Here is a 13992-nt window from a genome sequence, read left to right as displayed (position 1 = left end):
ATCCAAGTTTCCTGTGGTAAGAAGTGAATTTTTTTTTTTTATTAGTGTACAAATGTACTCAGTAGTCCAGTTTTAGTTGTATTGGATACCTAATTAACTACATAAGTGTCCTTACAAACAACGGTATATTGCTGGGTCTTCCAAGTGCTCCACGAAACCTCTTCCTAAATTTTTAACATCTATTTTATCAGCAATCAAAGACGGGCTTCAAAGTTATTGTGAAACTGCCTATTCTAGAGGTGGCGTGAATCAGATGTGGATACTTAAAAATTCCAAAAATCTTTTAGAGTACATACAATCTAGCTCTCTTTTATCTTGTAACAGTATTAAAACATTTGACTTTTCGACTCTTTATACAAGTATTCCACATTCCAAACAAAAAGACAAATTGAAAGAGTTGGTATTACTTTGCTTCATAAAAAAGAATGGCCAACATAGATACAAGTATCTTGTCTTAGGGAGGGATAAATCATACTTTGTAAAGAATCACTCTAATTCAAACAAAAAATTCTCTGCAACCGATATTATCAAGATGCGTGATTTCTTGATTAACAACATATTTGTAACGTTCGGAGGACGTGTTTTTCAACAGACTGTCGGCATCCCAATGGGAACAAACTGTGCCCCTCTACTTGCCGACTTGTTTCTTTATTATTATGAGGCTGACTTCATGCAGGAACTTCTTAGGAAGAAAGATAAGAAGTTAGCAATATCCTTTAACTCTACTTTCCGCTATATAGATGACGTTCTTTCACTAAACAATTCAAAATTTGGCGAATATGTGGAACGCATCTATCCCATCGAATTGGAGATAAAGGATACTACAGATACAGTTAAGTCGGCTTCATATCTTGACTTTCATCTAGAAATTGACAATGAGGGTCGGTTGAAAACAAAACTTTACGACAAAAGAGATGATTTCAGCTTTCCAATTGTGAACTTTCCATTTCTAAGTAGCAACATTCCAGCAGCACCTGCATACGGGGTATATATCTCCCAATTGATACGATATTCCCGTGCTTGCATTTCCTATCATGATTTTCTTGATAGAGGGTTACTGCTCACAAGGAAGCTATTAAACCAAGAGTTCCAAATGGTGAAGTTGAAATCATCCCTTCGTAAATTTTACGGACGCCATCACGAGTTGGTTGACCGTTATTGAATAACCGTTTCACAAATGATATCGGATATGTTCCTTACGTCGTAACTACAATCCCCTTCCCTTTCATGAATGTGACCTACCGAATTAGACTACTTACCGGATTTGTAATCACATAAGCAACACGACGGGTGCCACATGTGGAGCAGGATCTGCTTACCCTTCCGGAGCACCTGAGATCACCCCTAGTTTTTGGTGGGGTTTGTGTTGTTTATTCTTTAGTTTTCTATGTTGTGTCATGTGTACTATTTTTTTTCTGTTTGTCTTTTTCATTTTTAGCCATGGCGTTGTCAGTTTGTTTTGGATTTATGAGTTTGACTGTCCCTTTGGTATCTTTCGTCCCTCTTTTAGTTGGTTTCCTTGAAGGTTTTCAAAAGGATCCAAGAATATGTCACTGTTTGGGTAAATACAATGCGACAGTAACTCAACAATAGAGTAAAACCAAAAGAAAGCTATGAAAATGTCAAAGTACAGTCTTTCCCAATAAACGATTATGGTATCTAATGCAATATGGTTCTTCTTTTTGCCTTACAAGTCTTTGCATGAAAAATGACACATTTATGTCATACAAATGCTGGTCAGATTACCTCCACATAGCTTTGAAATAACTATCAAATGTTGATTATTGTCTAATGATAATGTACCTTCATTTTAAAGGTATAATGTGCACAAAACATAACAGGTCACGATATTCTTGATCCGAGGTTACACAAGAGTCAAGATGACAGACAGTGTTATTACTATGTACTAGTAGTACAAATTAGTAGGTACTTATTTCATGATGAAGGTGTTGAAAGGTCACTGTAAGCTAGTTCCACTTTGCTTTGTTTCAAACACTGACAGGAGTACCGAGGCTGTTTTTGAAAAGTTTAAAAGAGGCTTGGATGTAAAATGATGTATGCCAATGTAGAATGTCTTAGTGACCCATTTTGTATTTTGCTTGTAATTGGTATAATAAAGCATATATGCTTACATACTTGATTTGACTGTTGGAAATTAACCATGAAATGTAAGATACATACACCCTACACACTATTACTGCCTTCTAAGACTGATAAAAACCACATATGATTAGAATGAACTACAAACTTAACAGCAAATATACAGAAGAAACATTAGACCAAGAAATTTATAAAAGACTGGAAAGCAAATTTTCTCAGAATGAAAGAAACATTAATCAGGTGTTAAGTGTGTTGATCACTGCATCTATAACTGTAAGATAATGCTGCTAAAATTGATGAAAAGCTGCAACCCTATCTAATCACTGGGAAGTGCTACACTGTTAATTTATAAGCAGCACATAATCAGTAACAAGAAAGGCTGTTAACTTGTTAATTTTTGACAGCAGTACTTTAAGAAGTTAAAATGTTTACTCCAGATTTTTTAAGAAAATAAGAACTACACAAGAGAAAAAAGAAAACTGCACTTCCATTAGACCAGTACATCAAGCCCTTATAACGAAATTAACATTCTGTCCCCAACTACTTTACATACAACTCTCAATATTACCCTCATCTACTCAATTTTCCTTTTTCTCCCTATAGTATAGAACATATATCCATGCATACTAACTCTCATTATTTACCCTCACCCTTCCTCCATTTCTCTCATATCCATACCAACCTTAACCACCTATGTTAGCCTACTCTGTGTGTTAAAATTCCCCATGAAAATGTGTTAGTTGATGAAAAGATTTTAATCATGAAGTTCCAGGCATGGAAGAATGAAAAAATCAATACTGAAAAGAAGATCTAAACTTTTCAACATATACATTATTTTTTTTTAATATTGAGCCAATTTGGAGTTGTAGTTTTTATTTCAATATTAAATGGTTATCATTATTTTGAAAATTAAGGTAACAGCCAAAGTTACAATAAGCCAAAATGTGTGATGTAAATTTTAATTAAAGAAATTATCCTTGGATAACCATTTTGAAGCCAAAATATATCTATTTAATCAAAAGGTGTAAAAAATATTTTAAAATAAATGAAAGAAAATAGTCTAAATTAAAAATTGCCAAAAGTTTAAAAAATGCCAAATGGCACAAAAGTACCTGTCTGCTAATGTACTAGCCAGCTGGCCTGAGGGTTATCTGGACTTTAAGGTGCTAGTTCACCGAAACAAATGGCCGCAGTGACCAACAGTCTCTTCCTTTTGGAGTACCAATTTTAGAGTCTCTGATTTGACTAAAGCATGACTTATACAGCCAATATAAAAAAAAACCTGACCCAGTTAACAAATTAAAAAGTCCATCCCCAATTAAAATTTAGATAAAAAGTTAAATACATCCCCAATTATCTTTTAAAAACATCCCCAAAAGATAAACACTTCCGCAATTAAATTTGGATAAAAAGTTAAAAACATCCCCAATTAAAATATGGATAAAAATTTAAAACATCCCCGATTAAAATTTGGATAAAAATTAAAAACATCCCCAAAAGATAGAAACTTCCGCAATTAAATTTGGATAAAAGTTAAAATCATCCCCAATTAAAATATGGATAAAAATTAAAAACATTCCCAATTAAAATTTGGATAAAAATTAAAAACATCCCCAATTAAAATATGGATAAAAATTTAAAACATCCCCGATTAAAATTTGGATAAAATTAAAAACATCCCCAATTAAAATATGGATAAAAATTTAAAACATTCCCGATTAAAATTTTGATAGAGTAAAAAACATCCCCAATTAAAATATGGATAAAAATTTAAAACATTCCCGATTAAAATTTGGATAAAAAGTTAAAAACATCCCCAATTAAAATATGGATAAAAATTTAAAACATCCCCGATTAAAATTTGGATAAAAATTAAAAACATCCCCAAGTAAAATCGAACTGAGTGATCGAGCTCACTCAGTTCATGCATGGTACAAAGGAAAGGATTAGACCACGACTCGGTCGCTGTCTGACCCTTGGTCTGACCAAGTCAACAGACTTGGTCATGTTGACTTGGTCACGGTCCAACTGAGTGATCTATCTCACTCAGTTCATATCAGTATTAGCAGATACTTGATATGTATGGTGGGGACGTTACTATACCTAAATGGAAGGTATAGTATCTGTGAACCCGCAACACAGATGGCGACTTAACTTCCCATACATGTAATCAAGTATCCAATGCTATTACTGATATGTTATGTTTATAAAATAACTATTGAAAAACCTACCACAATAATTAAAATAAAAACATTGCATCCAAGTTTCCTGTGGTAAGAAGTGAAATATTTTTTTTTATTAAAGTACAAATGTACTCAGTAGTCCAGTTTTAGTTGGTTTCCTTGAAGGTTTTCAAAAGGATCCAAGAATATGTCACTGTTTGGGTAAATACAATGCGACAGTAACTCAACAATAGAGTAAAACCAAAAGAAAGCTATGAAAATGTCAAAGTACAGTCTTTCCCAATAAACGATTATGGTATCTAATGCAATATGGTTCTTCTTTTTGCCTTGCAAGTCTTTGCATGAAAAATGACACATTTATGTCATACAAATGCTGGTCAGATTACCTCCACATAGCTTTGAAATAACTATCAAATGTTGATTATTGTCTAATGATAATGTACCTTCATTTTAAAGGTATACTGTGCACAAAACATAACAGGTCACGATATTCTTGATCCGAGGTTACACAAGAGTCAAGATGACAGACAGTGTTATTACTATGTACTAGTAGTACAAATTAGTAGGTACTTATTAAATGATGTAGGTGATGAAAGGTCACTGTAAGCTAGTTCCACTTTGCTTTGTTTCAAACACTGACAGGAGTACCGAGGCTGTTTTTGAAAAGTTTAAAAGAGGCTTGGATGTAAAATGATGTATGCCAAGGTAGAATGTCTTAGTGACCCATTTTGTATTTTGCTTGTAATTGGTATAATAAAGCATATATGCTTACAGACTTGATTTGACTGTTGGAAATTAACCATGAAATGTAAGATACACACACCCTACACACTATTACTGCCTTCTAAGACTGATAAAAACCACATATGATGAGAATGAACTACAAGCTTAACAGCAAATATACAGAAGAAACATTAGACCAAGAAATTTATAAAAGACTGGAAAGCAAATTTTCTCAGAATGAAAGAAACATTAATCAGGTGTTAAGTGTGTTGATCACTGCATCTATAACTGTAAGATAATGCTGCTAAAATTGATGAAAAGCTGCAACCCTATCTAGTCACTGAGAAGTGCTACACTGTTAATTTATAAGCAGCACATAATCAGTAACAAGAAAGGCTGTTAACTTGTTAATTTTTGACAGCAGTACTTTAAGAAGTTAAAATGTTTACTCCAGATTTTTTTAAGAAAATAAGAACTACACAAGAGAAAAAAGAAAACTGCACTTCCATTAGACCAGTACATCAAGCCCTTATAAAGAAATTAACATTCTGTCCCCAACTACTTTACATACAACTCTCAATATTACCCTTATCTACTCAATTTTCCTTTTTCTCCCTATAGAACATATATCCATACATACCACTCTCATTATTTACCCTCACCCTTCCTCCATTTCTCTCATATCCATACCAACCTTAACCACCTATGTTAGCCTACTCTGTGTGTTAAATATCCCCATGAAAATGTGTTAGTTGATGAAAAGATTTTAATCATGAAGTACCAGGCATGGAAGAATGAAAAAAATCAATACTGAAAAGAAGATCTAAACTTTTCAACATATACATGATTTTTTTTTAATATTGAGCCAATTTGGAGTTGTAGTTTTTATTTCAATATTAAATGGTTATCATTATTTTGAAAATTAAGGTAACAGCCAAAGTTACAATAAGCCAAAATGTGTGATGTAAATTTTAATTAAAGATAACCATTTTGAAGCCAAAATATATCTATTTAATCAAAAGGTGTAAAAAATATTTTAAAATAAATGAAAGAAAATAGTCTAAATTAAAAATTGCCAAAAGTTTAAAAAATGCCAAATGGCACAAAAGTACCTGTCTGCTAATGTACTAGCCAGCTGGCCTGAGGGTTATCTGGACTTTAAGGTGCTAGTTCACCGAAACAAATGGCCGCAGTGACCACCAGTCTCTTCCTTTTGGAGTACCAATTTTAGAGTCTCTGATTTGACTAAAGCATGACTTATACAGCCAATATAAAAAAAAACCTGACCCAGTTAACAAATTAAAAAGTCCATCCCCAATTAAAATTTAGATAAAAAGTTAAATACATCCCCAATTATCTTTTAAAAACATCCCCAAAAGATACACTTCCGCAATTAAATTTGGATAAAAAGTTAAAAACATCCCCAATTAAAATATGGATAAAAATTTAAAACATCCCCAATTAAAATTTGGATAAAAATTAAAAACATCTCCAATTAAAATATGTATAAAAATTTAAAACATCCCGGATTAAAATTTGGATAAAAATTAAAAACATCTCCAATTAAAATATGTATAAAAATTTAAAACATCCCGGATTAAAATTTGGATAAAAATTAAAAACATCCCCAATTAAAATATGGATAAAAATTAAAAACATTCCCGATTAAAATATGGATACAAATTTAAAACATCCCCGAATAAAATTTGGATAAAATTAAAAACATCCCCAAGTAAAATATGGATAAAAATTTAAAACATTCCCGATTAAAATTTGGATAAAAAGTTAAAAACATCCCCAATTAAAATATGAATAAAAATTTAAAACATTCCCGATTAAAATTTGGATAAAAATTAAAAACATCCCCAAAAGATAAAAACTTCCGCAATTAAATTTGGATAAAAGTTAAAAACATCCCCAATTAAAATATGTATAAAAATTTAAAACATTCCCAATTAAAATTTGGATAAAAATTAAAAACATCTCCAATTAAAATATGTATAAAAATTAAAAACATCTCCAATTAAAATATGTATAAAAATTAAAAACATCCCCAATTAAAATATGGATAAAAATTTAAAACATTCCCGATTAAAATTTGGATAAAAAGTTAAAATATGGATAAAAATTTAAAACATTCCCGATTAAAATTTGGATAAAAAGTTAAAAACATCCCCAATTAAAATATGGATAAAAATTTAAAACATTCCCAATTAAAATTTGGATAAAAAGTTAAAAACAAAAAATCGAACTGAGTGATCGAGCTCACTCAGTTCATGCATGGTACAAAGGAAAGGATTAGACCACGACTCGGTCGCTGTCTGACCCTTGGTCTGACCAAGTCAACAGACTTGGTCACGGTCCAACTGAGTGATCTATCTCACTCAGTTCATATCAGTATTAGCAGATACTTGATATGTATGGTGGGGACGTTACTATACCTAAATGGAAGGTATAGTATCTGTGAACCCGCAACACAGATGGCGACTTAACTTCCCATACATGTAATCAAGTATCCAATGCTATTACTGATATGTTATGTTTATAAAATAACTATTGAAAAACCTACCACAATAATTAAAATAAAAACATTGCATCCAAGTTTCCTGGGGTAAGAAGTGAAATATTTTTTTTTTTATTAAAGTACAAATGTACTCAGTAGTCCAGTTTAAGTTGGTTTCCTGGGGATCCAAGAATATGTCACCGTTTGGGTTAAAACAATGCGACAGTAACTCAACAATAGAGTAAAACCAAAAGAAAGCTATGAAAATGTCAAAGTACAGTCTTTCCCAATAAACGATTATGGTATCTAATGCAATATGGTTCTTCTTTTTGCCTTGCAAGTCTTTGCATGAAAAATGACACATTTATGTCATACCAATGCTAGTCAGATTACCTCCACATAGCTTTGAAATAACTATCAAATGTTGATAATGTACCTTCATTTTAAAGGTATACTGTGCACAAAACATAACAGGTCACGATATTCTTGATCCGAGGTTACACAAGAGTCAGATGACAGACAGTGTTATTACTATGTACTAGTAGTACAAATTAGAAGGTACTTATTTCATGATGTAGGTGTTAAAAGATCACTGCAAGCAAGTTTTAAAAGGGGCCAATATAACAAAACATGATACAATTTCAAATGCAGAAACCATTATGGCCTGATCTATGTTAAAAAAAAACCCAAGCGAAATGATTACTATTGAATTTAAAGTGAACCTCAAAACCGACAGGAATCACCATACCCATACCCCAAAACATAATTCAGCAGATGGAGAGTTGTCTCATTGACACTCATACCACATCTATACACTAAAATATTATTCTGAAGGAATCAATATACCCAGATATATTATTACAAGCCAACCAGTCTCTTTAGTATGTATTGCTACTAAATGTTGTGTACCAAGCAGATACATTGCAAATACCAGCTTTTAGTCTTGTGTGGTCTGACCCAGCCAGGGATGAAAACTCAAAATAACTGAAACAAGCTTATTTTTAAAAAGCTGTTCTAAATATCATTTTAAAGAAACAAAAAAAAGTTCAAATTAATGTTATTTATTAAAATGAGAAATGATTAATGTAGCAATCACCTTGTATAATACTGTTACCTAAGATATAAGAATATGGTAATATTGAAAAAAACATACACCCTGCTTTAGAAAACCCTCATACATATTGTATGGAAGAATCATAGGTGTTTAATTGTTACAGAAATTTCAACTTTACAATCTATTCCACTTGAAAAAAGTAAAACAAATAATAATATATTACATTTTTTTGTGACTACTAAACATACAAGTAAAACAATATTAGCATTCTATAAAATATACCATTCTTTTAAATGCATTATGAAATACTATTTGACATTTCTTTTAAACTATTGCAAAAGAATTCACTGGCTAAAATCACGAGGAGCAACATTCAATTTCATGGGCAGGGTGTTAGATATTGTTTTAAAGCTGAGAAAAAATTTACAAAGTCACAAGATTTACCATTAAATTCATAAACAAGTTAAAAAAATCTTTTCTACAAATAATAAGAGTTGTCTCCTATTTGAATAAGCCTTATCATGAAATACTGTTACCAAAAGTACCTACAAATATGGGAGATAACTCATTAAACTTAAAAATGAAGTCATGATTGTGAGGAAGGGGCGTTTAATATCAGATAAAATTGAAAATGGAAAACACTTTGGAGATGATGATGACGTAAATATAATTTGAAACCACCATGTCAGACCAAACCACTTACCACGTAATGCATTATCTAGACTTATGTTTACAAGCTGGTTTTATTCACAGAGCTCTAAATAATACTGTCATCTTACTTTATTTACATCTGATATAGCATATCTAACATAAAATATATAACAATTATAAGTAAACCAATACATTCTTATTTATTGCAGGCCTTCCATGCAGTGAACAAACTAGCTCATATGAAGAGATAAGCATTGTAAGCAGTGTATTCCCTCCCCTTAACCCTAAATCTCAGCCTTGTAGTTTCCATTTCTCACAACTTATGCTCAGTTTGTTAAATTCAAAAACAAGTTAAAATCTTTTTATAAAAAAATTAAGAGTTGTCTCCTATTTGCATCAGCCTTATCACGAAATACTGTTACAAAAGTACCTTCAAATATGGGAGATAACTCATTAAACTCTAGGAGTAGTTATCTGGAATTATCTGTAGTGATTTTGACGAAGAGTTGTCTCATTGTCAACATTTCACATCTTCTTATATTTATTTACTCATAATAGGACAGTAGGAAGTTAGAACAGGAGTAAAACAATATCCCCCTCCCCCAACTAAAAGGGCATAAAAATAAATTTTAACCAATGGCAGCTGGTTGTTCTCACAAGTCACATCAAAGTCTTACATTAAACATCTAGTACATGTATTAATTAAGACTATTTAGGGGGAACTGTAGGCCTGTGATATTCGAAAGTAATCAACATATCTGGTTTAAAAGAATAAATTTTTACAACTGGCTCTCCCCTCTTTCTATCTCTCAGAGTAAACATAATTGTATTACTACATATTTTTTTGTCAATAAGTGTTTCCAAGTTCCTCAGATCAACAGAATCCATTCTTCTGCTTCAGTTGATTTTTAAATTAACAAGCATGCTTTGTCTACAAATAGAAAATAAAATTTCATTCAAAACATGTAAACTAAAATTCACAAAAAAATATATATAATGTTGATGTCAGAAGATATTTACATTTTATCCATATATGGAGTAATCAGGAGACAGAGGCTGAAGAAATTCTTCATATAAAGCAGTTCAGAATTGTATCAAATCTTATGGCATCTTAAGTATGAAATGCCACCATTGTACTTACATTTTGCTTCAGATTTGTTTAAAATAAACATGTCAATTTTTTCAGGCACCATGGATTAAAAATTTTCATTCAACCAAAGATTTGATGGATAAGGACAATATGCCTTCAAACTAGTTTAACCCTGCCACACTCTGTATGTAACTGTTATTCAGTGGTTAATGTTTGTTGCTGTGTAACATATTTGTTTTGTTCATTATTTTGGACATGAATTAGGCAGTTTGTTTTCTCGACTGAATATTTTAACAATTTTCATTTTTGGGCAGTTTGTTTTCTCGACTGAATTTTTTTACAATTTTCATTTTTTGGCCAATTTAGAGCTAACGTAACATGTATGTGGTATGGGTTTTACTCATTTTTGAAGGCAGAATTGTGACATAGCTGTTAATCTATATGTCATTTGGTTTTTTGGAGAGTTTTCCAAATTGCAATCATACCACATCTTCATATTTCTATATCTGTAATTAGGTATTGTATTATTATAGAAGCAATAAACTAGAACCGTTCATTATCTTTAATGTTACCTTGAAACAAGGATTTTGTTACCGTCAACATACATACCTTAAAGTTGATATTATTTTACATCCAGGTCCTACTTTCCTTAGATTTTACTTCAATAAATATCCAGGATAACTGAAAAAAAAATGAATCCTTAACTGTGATGGTAGTAAAAACACTTATTGAAGGCCGTATGTTGACCAATAGTTGATAACTTGTATATCTTTTAGTCTCTGGTGGAGTCAGTTGTCTCATTGACAATTAATTACCACATCTTATTTCGATATTTATACATGTATATGAAATTTAGTCAATTTTATCAACATCTAATCATAGCAGTTAATACAGATAAATAAGATATACTATTGCTAAAGTGACATATAGGTCCAATGGGCCAGGTGTAAATATCAAATTGCTATGAATATACATGTAATTGTTTAGATGTATGTGATGATACACAAATATTATTGCAATGTAGAAAGAGAATAGTGTGGTGAGTTTTCAATACATTGAATTTTATTTTAGTATAGTAAATACAGCATTTTCCAATCTAATTAAAAACCGATCTCTCATCGCTCCTGTTTCTGATATGTCGCGTGGGAGATCTAACGAAACCGGCTTTGAGGTCACATGTGAGTGACCTCGTAGGTGTGTCTTTTTCAACCAATGAAATTGAGTCTTCCACGATCTTGGAAGTTTAACATAAGGCAAAGGGATGTAACTCATTTTATTTACGACGAAATCGTCAGTCAAAATAATTCATAAACTTTTTTGATTGGCTTATTAATAGGTCGTCAACTCATTTGCATATCTTTATAAATTCATAACTTTTAGTTCACTCACATGTGACCTCAAAGCCGGTTTCGTTAGATCTCCCACGCGACATATCAGAAACAGGAGCGATGAGAGATCGGTTTTTAATTAGATTGAGCATTTTCATTTATAACATGTATAATATTAAATGTAAAGTATTTACATAATGCATGTAATACGTATTTTGGTCATAACTGTTAATTGTGACTGTGTGGAACAGGAACTGTACCCTTGCTTTTCTTTCAAGAGCACCAATTTTTTTAAATTCTCTATTCTATTGGGTTAGTTACTCAATCTGGTTTTCTGGTTTAATAGTGTCAGATTTCTCCCTTAGAAATTTATCCCTTTTCTACACTAAAATGCAAACTTGTACATCAAAATCATAGCTGCTTAAATGAAATGACTAGACATCTACTACATGTACCTTATGCATATTTACCTTGTTTTTCGAATGTTAAAGCTTCATGCAGACCCAGTTGTGATGTTCCTCATCTGGGAGATTAATCAGTATATAATCATTCTTCCTTTTTACAAGGATAGGTTGTTGACATATCTCTCAATCCCAAACCTGAAGAACCAGAGAATGTTTACTCAAGCTTTATTTCATTTAGATCAACTGAAGAGTCAAATCTACCAAAAATTTCATATCAGAGTTTTCTTCTTCTAGACATCCTTTCAAGGCTGATGACCATCATCCAGCGGGCTATTTAACCCATAACTGGGGCAAGGTTGATGAGTGTAGGGATATCCGCATGTCAATCAGCCTACACTTTATCTCTAGGGACCTTGCTACTCCGAGATCCTCTACAGTAAAGCCTAGGACACTAGATCCTAGTTACCATGTGCTGTCACGGGGAGGCACTGTAGAAGTCTTGTTAGTGTAGAGGCTATGTACTGGAAGGAAAGACTTACGCACTCAGCTTTCTTTTCACCTATGAATATAAGCTATCCAGCGGCAGTGTAAGAGTCTATGACTCCCAACCACACTAGACGCATACACAAACCTGTGGTAACACCACCAGCACACAAAAAAAAGGGTCATTATTTCAAATTTAGAAAAAAGGTTTATTTATTTAAATTAAGAAAAAGAAATTGTTATTTATTCAAATTTAAAAAAAGAAATTGTTATTTATTCAAATTTAAAAAAAGAAATGGTTATTTATTCAAATCTAATAAAAAGTAAGGTTTATTTATTTATATATTTTAAAAAAGGAAGGATTATTTATTTAAATTTTTAAAAAGGAAGGTTTATTTATTTAAATTTAGAAAAAGGAATGGTTATTTATCTAAAAACTAGAAAAGGAATTGTTATTTATTTAAAATCCAGAAAAGAAAGTGTTATTTATTTTTATTCAGAAAAGAAAGTGTTATTTCTTTAAAATCTAGAAAAGAAAGTGTTATATATTTAAATTCAAAAACGAAAGTGTTCATTATTAAAGTACAGGGTTATTTGTACTTTACAAACTTTAAAGCAACTAAACAGTATAAGAACAGTGTGAAATTACAACACATTACTTACTTCCCCTCCTTACCCAGCAACTCTCTATTACACTAGGCCATGGGGTAACCCTCCCCAACCCAAAGCCCTTAAAAACAAGTCCCTGGAATTCCATGGGGTAACCCTCCCTGACCAAAAAACCCTTAAAATAAGTCCCTGGATTCCCATGGGGTAACACTCCCAGACCCCCAATCCCTTAAAAACAAGTCCCTGGACTTCCATGGGGTAACCCTTCCCAACCCCCATCCCTTAAAAACAAGTCCCTGCATGGACTCCCATGAGGTAACCCTCCCTGACCCCCGATCCCTTAAAAACAAGTCCTTGGACTCCCATGGGTTAACCCTCCCCAATCCCAATCCCTTAAAAACAAGATCCTGGACTCCCATGGGGTAATCCTCCCCGACCCCTAATCCCATAAAAACAAGTGCCTGGACTCCCATGTGGTAACCCTCCCTGACCCCCAAGCCCTTAAAAACAAGTCCCTGGACTCCCATGGGATAACCCTCCCTGACCCCCATGCCCTTAAAAATAAGTCCCTGGACTTGTTTTGGGTTAACTAATCCCTACCCTGTTGCCCTTAAATACAAGTGTCTGGAGTCTCACTCTCCCTTTCATCCGACCCCTAGGCTTCTCCAAGACCTCTGAGCTCTTAAATTCCAGTTCCTGGATGTTGCCTTATTCCACCCAAGCTGCTCCAAAGCTCAGTCTCAGGTCAACTATATATAAAGCTGTTGCTATGTAGGTCGAGGGGATAATTAAAGAAAACAAAAGAAAACATCAGCAAGCCAGTATAACCTTTACCTTTTATTCTATCCATATTGTGATTGGGTA

The 13992-nt window shown here is 32.5% G+C and overlaps 1 long non-coding RNA gene across 1 annotated transcript; it reads right to left on the bottom strand.

Moving 5' to 3' along the window:
- Positions 1–8554: 8554 nt before the first annotated feature.
- Positions 8555–12237, bottom strand: LOC139502106 (uncharacterized). The gene is made up of 3 exons (XR_011658726.1): positions 12103–12237; positions 10914–10985; positions 8555–10145 (listed from the first exon to the last, which is right to left on the bottom strand). It is a non-coding gene; the product is annotated as an uncharacterized lncRNA (long non-coding RNA).
- Between the last annotated feature and the right edge of the window lie 1755 nt (positions 12238–13992).

The sequence above is a fragment of the Mytilus edulis genome, chromosome 13 (genome assembly GCF_963676685.1).
Source record: "Mytilus edulis chromosome 13, xbMytEdul2.2, whole genome shotgun sequence".
NCBI classification, from domain to species: Eukaryota; Metazoa; Mollusca; class Bivalvia; order Mytilida; family Mytilidae; genus Mytilus; species Mytilus edulis.
Note: the sequence above shows the minus strand (reverse complement) of the source record. Positions and strands in the feature narration are given on the sequence as shown.